Source organism: Penaeus japonicus, unplaced genomic scaffold (genome assembly GCF_977035675.1).
Source record: "Penaeus japonicus unplaced genomic scaffold, GWHDUDI00000001_assembly GWHDUDI00000022, whole genome shotgun sequence".
In the NCBI taxonomy this organism is placed as follows: domain Eukaryota; kingdom Metazoa; phylum Arthropoda; class Malacostraca; order Decapoda; family Penaeidae; genus Penaeus; species Penaeus japonicus.
The window spans coordinates 2,305,145-2,315,144 of NW_028234424.1; the positions used below are offsets into that span (position 1 = coordinate 2,305,145).

General features: G+C 42.8%; 1 protein-coding gene across 1 annotated transcript in view; it reads right to left on the minus strand.

Annotated features, from left to right (window-relative positions):
• LOC122266588 (DE-cadherin-like) overlaps positions 1-10,000 on the minus strand; it is a gene marked incomplete at its 5' end in the record, with an annotated part of 95,034 nt that overhangs the window by 10,433 nt on the left and 74,601 nt on the right. The gene's annotated exons all lie outside the window — the stretch shown is intronic.

Consider the following 10,000-nt stretch of genomic DNA (forward strand, 5'->3'; position numbering starts at 1 on the left):
TTTGGGTTGGGGGGGGTTGGGGGGGGTGGGGGGGGTTGGAGGGTATGAAGTGGGGCGGATGGGGGTGGGTTAGGGGGGAGGTTTTGGGTGGGTGGGGGTGGGTGGGGGTGAATGGGGAGAGAGGATGGGGGGAGGATGGGGGTAGGTTGGGAGGTTTTGGGTGGGTGGGGAGAGAGGATGTGGGTGGAGGTTATGAAGTGGAGAGAGAGGGGGGGAGGTAGTGTGAGTGGAGAGGATAGGGAGGGAGAGGGCCGAGGAACGGAAACGAAATAGTGTGAAAAGGATGAGGTAAGATGAGAGAGAGTAAAAAAGAGAGAAGAAAAGGGGATAAGAGAGGGTAAAAAAAAGAGGAAAAGGAATAGGAGAACAGAACAAGAGGGGGAGAGAGGGAAAAGAAGAGAGGGAATAGGGAGGAGTGATAAGAGAAAAAGCTGAGAAAAAGGATCAGAGGAAAATAAATAAAACGAAAAGAAATACAAAAAAAAAAAAAAGGAATGAAAGGCGGAAAAGAGGTCGGGGAATGCAAGGGGAACGTCTTAAAATCTGGAAGACGAGGGTAAGAAGAAGATGAAAAGGAAAGCTGAAAATAAAGGAAAGTACAGGAAAACAGGCGAAGAAAACCTGTAGCCAATAAAAGGATAGTGAGAACGAAAAGAAAGAAGGAGAAAAAAGAAACGGAAACAGAAGCGAAACAGCCCAAAAAAACGAGCTCTGAAAGAGACCAGGGGAAGAAACGGAAAGTGCCGGGGAAAGAGGAAGAGAGGGGGAGCACAGGACCGGCTGAGCCGATCAAACACGCACAAGGCCCCTCCCCGATTCCGACGACGCGTACGGACACTATCCAGAGTGCTCTAAGACGCCACAACGCCACGATGACGCATGCCGCTGCGACAGGTTGGCCACGGACGGACTCCCTCACACCCGCACCCCACCCTAAAACGGCAGGTAGTTCTACCCAAAAAACCCCCCCACATAAGAAGGGGGCCCCACGGGCCCGCCAGACTTCGGGCACCCAATAGCTACCAAACACGGATACAAGAGAAGTAGCCTGCAAACGACATCCGACCAAAACAACCCGCCAACCCCCCAGGTGGGGTTTGGTGGGTGGGAGGGGGTGGGGAGGGGAGGTTGGGGTTGGGGTTGGGTTAAGGGTAAAGGTAGAGATGATGGAGGGAGGGGTTGGGGTATGAGTGTGGGTTTGGAGGGGGGGGGGTAAGGGAGAGGTCGGGGGTCAAGGAGGAGATGTGGGGGGGGGTGGTTGGGGTTTGGAAGTGGGTAAGATCGATGAGGTGGATGGGGTGGTTGAGAGAGAGAAAAAAAAGTTAAAGAATTAGCGTTTATATTTTTACTTCTTTTTTTTGGTGTGGGGGGGGGGTATGAGGTAGTTAGGCTGGGCTGGTTATCAAAGTGAAATTGCTTGTATTATTTATATGTAAGAAAGATTTTATATACACATGTAAACACACACACACAACAGACACACACACACACACACACACACACACACACACACACAACACATACAATACACACACAACACACACACACATCACGCTAACATATTCCCCCAAACACACATCCCAAAACAACATAACGACAAGCGAGTCGATTCAACAAAAGAAAAAAAAATCCCCAACAAGAACAACACACAAGCATCCTGCAATCTCACGGGCGGGTTCCTCAACAAGCCGCCCCTCTCAGACCACGAACAGCAGAGGCGCCCATTGGAAAATCATTATCCTTAAAAAAGAAAAGAAAAGAAAAAGGAAAAAAAAAAGTTTTGCGACATAAGTTAAGTGAGATGAGCCAGAGGTCATCACATAAACTTTAGACACCCATTACCCCTCCTTCCCCTCCCCCCTCGCCCCCGCTGGATGAGGAGGGGGGGGGTAAGTGGGGGGTAGAGAGAAGGAGGAGAAGGATAGGGGAGGGGAAGGAGGGCATGAGGAAGTGGATGAGATGAAGAGAGGGAGGAAGGGGAGAGGGGAAGAGAGGGGTATAGAGGAGGGGAGGAAGAGGAGTGAAGGGGAGGGGGAGGATGAGAGAGAAGGGACGGAGGAAGGATGGAGGAAGTGGATGAGAGGAAGAGAGGGACAAAGGGGAGATGGGAAGAGAGGGGTATAGAGGAGGGGAGGAAGAGGGGTGAAGGGGAGGGGGAGGATGAGAGAGAAGGGACGGAGGAAGGATGGAGGAAGTGGATGAGATGAAGAGAGGGAGAATGGGGAGAGGATGAGAGAGAGAAGAGTGAAGAAAATGAGAGAGAGAAGAATGGAGAAGGGAGAAGATGAAGGAAGAAAGAAAGAGCGAGGCAAAAAGTCAAAGAAGAGGAGAAGGGAAGAGGGAGAAGAGGAGAGAATAGGGGGAGAGGAAACATGGAGAGAGGTGTCGAGAACGTCCATTATAACTTCGGGGACTCCGAGTTACCATCGAATCATTAAGGATCAGCTGATGGGACGGAAATGTATGGAATAAATAGGGTGGAGAGAGAGAGAGAGAGGGGTGGGGGGGGGAGGGAGAGAGAGAGAGAGAGAGAGAGAGAGAGAGAGTATGAGCAAGAAAGAGTAAGAGCGAGCGAGCAAGCGAGCGAGTGAGCGAGAGAGCAAGAGAAAGAGAGAGAGAGAGTATGAGCGAGAAAGCAAGAGAGAGAGAGAGAGAGAGAAAATATGAGCGAGTGAGCGATCGAGCCAGAGCGAAAGAGAGAGAGAGAGAGGGTGAATTCGCGACACTCCATTTAACCCTTTACCTAATGACATACGAGTCAACAGAGCGGACCATCCAACAGAGCGGATAGGAGATGACCATCCGCATTCGACCGCATCTGGATTGAACCGCCTCGTTGGGTCGACAGTGGAGTACATACGTGGTCTATGTATGGTTCCTATCGATGGATGGATGGATGTTTGTGTGGATGCGCGGGGCTCTCTGTGTGTTTTAGGGGGTGTGGATGTGGGTGGGATGTTGAAGTTTGAGTGGATGTGTGTGTTTTGGTGTTTGGTGTGGATGTGGGCGTGTGTGTGTGTGTGTGTGTGTGTGTGTGTGTGTGGATCTGGATGTTTTGGTGTGTGTGTGTCCTTATGTGTATGTGCGTCTGTTGAGTTTTGTGTGGATGTGTGTGTTTTAGCCTTTGGTGTGGATGTGTGTGTGTTTGTGCGTGTTATGACTTGTGTAGGTGTATATGCTTTGGTGTGTGGGTGTGGCTGTGTGTGTGTTTGCGTGCGTTGAAGTTTGTGCGGATATGTCAGTTATGGTGTGCGTGTGTTTGGGGGGGGGGGGCGCTTCATCAAAACAATTACTATGGACATATCAAGAAAAACGACTTGCTGCACATGAAATATCAAACAATTGATAATCTATACAATACCTATTAAGAATGTATGCCGATGTATGCGTGTGTATGCCCCCCCCCCCCTTTTTTTTTCTTTTTTTTTTCTTTTTTTTTTCTTTTTTTTCTTTTTTGCTTACCCGTATCACGTTCATCATGACCAGACTAATAAAAAACTGTACGAATACATATGTTCATTTAGGAAGTCATCATCATCATCATTATCATCTTTATTGTTATCATGGAAGTCATCCTCATCCTCATCCTCGTCATCATTATCCTCATCACCATCATTATCATCATCAAATCACCATCATCATCATCACCATTGCCATCATTCCCAACACCATCATTATCATCATCATCACCATCACCACATTATCATCATCATCTCCATCATCACCATCATCCCCAACACCATCACCATCACCATCACCATCATCACCATCATCACCATCATCACCACCACCACAACTACATCGAACGAGTTACCAAACCTCCCACCACACCACATCCTCCCTCTCCTTTCGCTCACCTTCGTTCAACAACTGTCCGAACATATTTGGAATTTCCCTCAGACTCCCGTTTCGTTCAGATAATCGTGTTATCACTTCGTCACAGGTCAAAGGTCGAAGTCCCCTCGGGGAAAAGGTCATTATTGGGTCACTTCAGTTTAAGAGGAAATTCGAAATCGCGGTTGCTGAGTGGATATTATTAAATTAATGTAGTTGTTTGTTGTTTTCGTTTGGTGATTATATTCATACATGTTTGTGAGGGATTTTTTTTTTGTGTTTGTTGGTTTGGTTTGTTTTTGTTTCGGTTTTGAGGTTCGGTTTGGTTAGTTTGTTTTGTTTTTGTTTTTTGTTTTTGTTTTTGTTGTTGTTGTTTTTTGTTTTTGTTGTTCTTGTTATGACTGTTATCATCATCATCACTACTATTATCAGTAATGTCATCACAATAATAGCTACTGCGTTGATTGGATCATCATTACAATCATAACAACAACAAAACAAAACAAAACAATGACAATACGTAAATACAATTTTTAATGATCTTTTTTGTAATAATTCCATGTGGTAGGAAAGTGAAACCACATAACCCACATACGAAGTAAGTGGGAAGGAAAAGGTGCTTGAACTCTTTGAGAAAAAAGAGAGGGCTTATGTATCCCCTTCCCCCCCCCCCCTCTCTTCCCTTCTTCCCCTTGTTTTACGCTCTATGCTTTATTAATTTTCCTCTTTGGACTATTCTTTCGACATTGTCTGTTGTCCTATTTTTTCTTTTCTTTTTCTTTTCGTTTTATCTTTATTTAATTTTCTCTCTCTCTTGTTCTTTCTCTTTTATCCTTTCGTATTTCTCTTTTTTCTATTTATTCCTCTTAGTTTTTTTCTATTTTCTCCTCTCTCTTCCTTTTTTTTATATTTCCTCTTTTCTTTCTCTTCTTCTTAACTTTTTTTTTATCTTTTCCTCTTTTTATTCGTTCTCTTTCTCTCCCTCTTCCCTCCCCTTTTCCCCTCTTTTTATTTTCTGTCTCTTTTCCTCTTTCCCTTTCCTTTTCTTCTCAATTTCCTTCCCCCCCTCCCTCTCCCTCTCTCTCTCTCTCTCTCTCTCTCTCTCTCTCTCTCTCTCTCTCTCTCTCTCTCTCTCTCTCTCTCTCTCTCTCTCTCCTCCTTCTTTTCTCTCTCTCTCTCTCTCTCTCTCTCTCTCTCTCTCTCTCTCTCTCTCTCTCTCTCTCTCTCTCTCTCTCTCTCTCTCTCTTTCTCTCTCTGATAATGATAAAGATCATAGTGATTATGCTAATAAGGATAATGATAATATTGATGATAATGATAGCAATATAAAATTATAATGATATCAATATGAAAATGATAATGATAATAACAATGATAATTATGAAAATGACAATGATGACAATAATAGTGATGATTATTATTATCATCATCATTATGATAATAATAATTTTAAGATTGGTAATAAAAATGATGCTAGCTGTGATAATCATAAAAAGTTAATCCTAATGATAATGACAAGAATGATAATGATAATGATAATGATAATGATAATGATAATGATAATGATAATAGTGGTTATAACAATAATATGACAGTAATGATGACAATGATGGAATGATTACGATGATAATAAAGACTGATATAACAATGATAAAAATAATAATGATAATAATAATTTACAAAGATAACGATTTTTTCTTCAACTATTATTTTTCTCCTTTTCTCTCTCTTGTAAAAACATTTACTTTTCAGACTCGAATAAAATGAAAGAATAGAAATGTCTTTTATTTTTTTTCTCTCTCTCTCTCTAGTAATAGATTTTACCGAATTCCAATTTCGTTACGTTCATTTCTTCAACATAGTGGTTCTGATGACGTCGTTATGTGACGGGAAACGATTTGAACGAATGGATGTTGAACGAACCAAAATGAAACACAAGATTCGGCTTGGAAAAAATACGAAATAAATGTATGTTAACCTGCATTGTTGTATATCAATATGTTCGTTGTAATGATGATGATGATGAGGATGAGGATGGTAATGATGATGATAATGGTGATGATATTGATGATTATTGTTATAACAGTAATAATGGTAATAGTGATGATAATGATAATGATGATAAATGTGATAATGATTGTAATAGAAACAATAAAAATAATAACAAAGAATAGTAATAATGAAAATAATGATATAAATAATAATGCTGATAATAAGGATAATGATAATGAATAATAAAAAAAATGTATAAACAAACATATCACAAAACACTCACCTCCACCACAACAAATCCTCATCCTTACCCCCCTTCCCTGATCCCCAACCCCCCCAACCCCATCCCCCTACCCCATCCCCCCAAACACCCCCCCCCCCAAAAAAAAAAAAAAAAGAGAGAGAGAGAGAGAGAGAGAGAGAGAGAGAGAGAGAGAGAGAGAGAGAGAGAGAGAGAAAGCGAGAAAAGAGAGACAGAGAGAGAGAGAGACAGACAGACAGACAGACAGAGAGAGAGAGAAATAGAGAGAGAGAGACAGACAGACAGACAGAGAGACAGAGAAAGTCATGAACCAACTCTCAAGACAGTCAGCCTTCCTGGTAACCACCCAACTTCCTTATCTCATCTTACGGGCGGCCAGCAGAGCAATAGGAGAAGGAACTAATCTTAAGACAAACGAGGAAGAACAAGCCACTCTGCTCACAAGACTAAATAAAAGACTGATAGAAAAGCGTGATAAGATCTTACGATTCGACCTCTGGACTCGAGACACATTTTGGGATTAGGGCCTTGGTGTTTTTGTTCGTTTTTTATTCGTTTTTTCCGTTTTTTATTCGTTATTTTCGTTTTTTTATTCGTTTTTTTTCGTTTTTGTTTGTTTGTTTGTTTGTTTTGGTCTGGGGGGGGATTGACATTGGGCAATATAGAAAAATGAAATTCATATCCTAATTGGAGATTATTTTGGTGAGAACTATATTTCTTTCTTTCTCTCTCTCTCTCTCTCTCTGCCTCTCTGTCTGTCTGTCTGTCTCTCTCTCTGTCTTTCTGTCTCTCTCTCTCTCTCTCTCTATTTATCTCTCTCTCTCTCTCTCTCTCTCTCTCTTTCTCTCTCTCTCTCTTTCTCTCTCTCTCTCTCTCTCTCTCTCTCTCTCTCTCTCTCTCTCTCTCTCTCTCTCTCTCTTTCTTTATCTCTCTCTCTCTTTCTCTCAGTCTCTCTCTCTTTCTTTCTCTCTCTCTCTCTCTCTCTCTCTCTCTCTCTCTCTCTCTCTCTCTCTCTCTCTCTCTCTCTCTCTCTCTCTCTCTCTCTCTCTCTCTCTCTTTCTCTCTCTCTCCCACTCGTTATCCATTCATCTATATCTCATCCCGTATTGTTATCATTCCGTTTATGATTTTTTTTCCTTTATGCAAAGTAGATAGACATCTCATTGATATATAAAATACATCACAAACAGTCAACATGAATCTCCAATTGTAAAATCCAGCCTAAATTATGTATGTGGATCCTTATAGAAGAAGAAGAAAGAGTCTTTAGATGTAAATGAAATAATTTTCTGTATACATTATCTCTGCAGTGTTTTCGTAGGAGAGTCTTCGTAAAGAAAGCAAATTTCTAACACTTTGTAAGATAGATAAAAAGGTAAAGTCATTCGTTTTCTTGATGGATAAATACGTTTTCTAAAATGTTATTCGTTTTTTTATGTAGACAGACAAACATATGGCATTCGTTTTCTAAATGAATGAATACGATTTCTTATAAAAAAAAAAAAAAATATATATATATATACATATATATATATATATATATATATATATATATATATATATATATATATATATATATATTCGTTTTCCAATTAGAGAGATAAAAAATATGTCCTTCGTTTTCTATATTGATAAATACGTTTTCTAAAAAGATATTCGTTTTCTTAGTAAATGCAAAAAAATCGTTTTCTAAATTAATAATACGCTTTCTATAAAAAAAAAAATCGTTTGCAAAAAATATTAGTTTTCTAAAAAAAAAAAAAAAATGTTTTCTAAAAAGTTATTCGTTTTCTAAATGGATAAATGAATTTTCTAAAACATTATTAGTTTTCCAAGTAAACAAACAAAAAATAAAAGTCTTTATCTAAACGAATAAATACATTTCCTAAAAAAAAAAAAAATCGTTTACTAAAAAGACATTTGTTATCTAAAAAAAATATTTATTTCTCTAAATCGATAACTAAATAAGTATGTATATGACAATCGAATCTCTTTTACTGATTAGTCAAAGACCCTTCAACCTAATCCAAGGAGAACAGTCAGTGATTCGAATCAAAAGCAAGTGATTCTGGAGAGATCAGGATTACAGGATTCATCAAACGATTTTAGATATCGTTTTTATCAACGATAGAGATAGTAAGGATACTAAAACGTTTCTTATAATGAAATTTATGATTGTATTTATAGGTATTATCAATAATTCCCACAAAAATATTAGTTCGAATAATGATGTGTGGCTGTTTGTGTGTGTGTGTGTGTGTGTGTGTGTGTGTGTATGACTATAAACCTATCTATCTATCCATCTACAATCACTCTTACCCCCCTCCCCCTCCCTCCTCCCTCCTCCCGTCGCCCTTACCCCCCACCCCCTCCCTCCTCCCTCCTCTTGTCCCCCTTACCCCCCTCCCTCCCTCCTCCCTCCTCCTGTCCCCCTTACCCTACCCCCACCCCCTAACCCCACCCCCTCCCTCCTCCTGTCCCTCCCTCCTCCTGTCCCCCCTTACCCCCCACCCCCTCCCTCCTCGACGATACTCATTTATTTGCCTCATAAACTCTTCCTCACATCCATCTCGCTTATACCAGTCGCTTGCTTCCCTCATCATCTCCTCGGAGAATGATATTGTGAAGCGAGAACGAAGAGGGAAGTGGAGGCAAGTGGATGCAAGTGGATGCAAGTGGATACGAGTGGATACAAGTGGATGGAGGTCTTCATCGCCCTTGTTGAGTAATCTGGAGTATATGTGTGTTTTCCTCTAAGGGTATGTTATTCTCTGGTCTCCCCCCTCCTCCTCTTCCTCCTCTTCCTCTTCTTCCTCCTCGCTTCTCTTGTACCCTCACTCCCCATCCCCTCCTCCCACACGTCCACCCCACCCCCACCCCTCTCCCCCCACCCAATCCCCTCTCTCTCACTTCTTCCCCCCCTTCACCCCTCCCACCCACCTTCCCCCCTCCCATCCCACCCTCTCCCCCCTCTCTCCCCTTCCCACCCCCTCCCACCCCCCTTCCCCCCTCCCACCCCCTTCCCACCTTCTCCCGCCACCCCACCCCTTCCCCCCTTCCCTCCTCTCCCCACCCCCTTCCCCCCCTCCCCTCCCCTTCTCCCCCCCTCTCCCCCCCGAGCTTCATCGTCGCCTCGTTCTGCGCCGCTTCCCACCGACGGCGGAAGTTGTTAATTGAATCTGCTCGTTCCAAAGGATCTTTCTGCCGAGTGTTTGCGTGAAAATTCCTATAAGTTTGCTCTTGCTCTTGCTCTTGGCTCTTGCTCTTGCTCTTGCTCTTGCTCTTGCTCTTGCTCTTGCTCTTGCTCTTGGTCTTAGTGTTGTGCTCTCGCTCTCTCTCTTTTTCTCTCGCTCTCGCTCTCTCTCTGTCTCTCTCGGTCTGTCTGTCTCTCGGTCTCTCGGTCTCTCTCTTTCTCTCTCTCTCTCTCTCTCTCTCTCTCTCTCTCTCTCTCTCTCTCTCTCTCTCTCTCTCTCTCTCTCTCTCTCTCTCTCTCTCTCTCTCTCTCTCTCTCTCTCACTCTCTCTCTAGCTCTGTCTCTCTCTTTCTCTCTCTCTCTCTCTCTCACTTTCTCTCTCTCTCTCTCTAGCTATTTCCCGATCTCTCTTTCTCTATCTATCCAATTTATACCGCTCTGTCTATTGATATCTGTATCTCACTCTCTCATTCCACCACCAACCCCCCTTCTCCCTCCTCCCCCAACCTCCCTATGTTCTTCCGTAACTCCCACCCCTACCCCTACCCCCTACCCCCTACCCCAACCTCTCTTGAACTGTCACCCTAGCCATGGCCTGCAATTCCCTCATTCTCTTCTTCTAACATTCTCCCTTCTCTTTCCTTCTCCCTCCCGTCCTCGCCCCCTCCCCCCCCCCCTCTCCCTCTCTCTTCCTCCCCTTTTCTTTCCCTTCCTCCCCC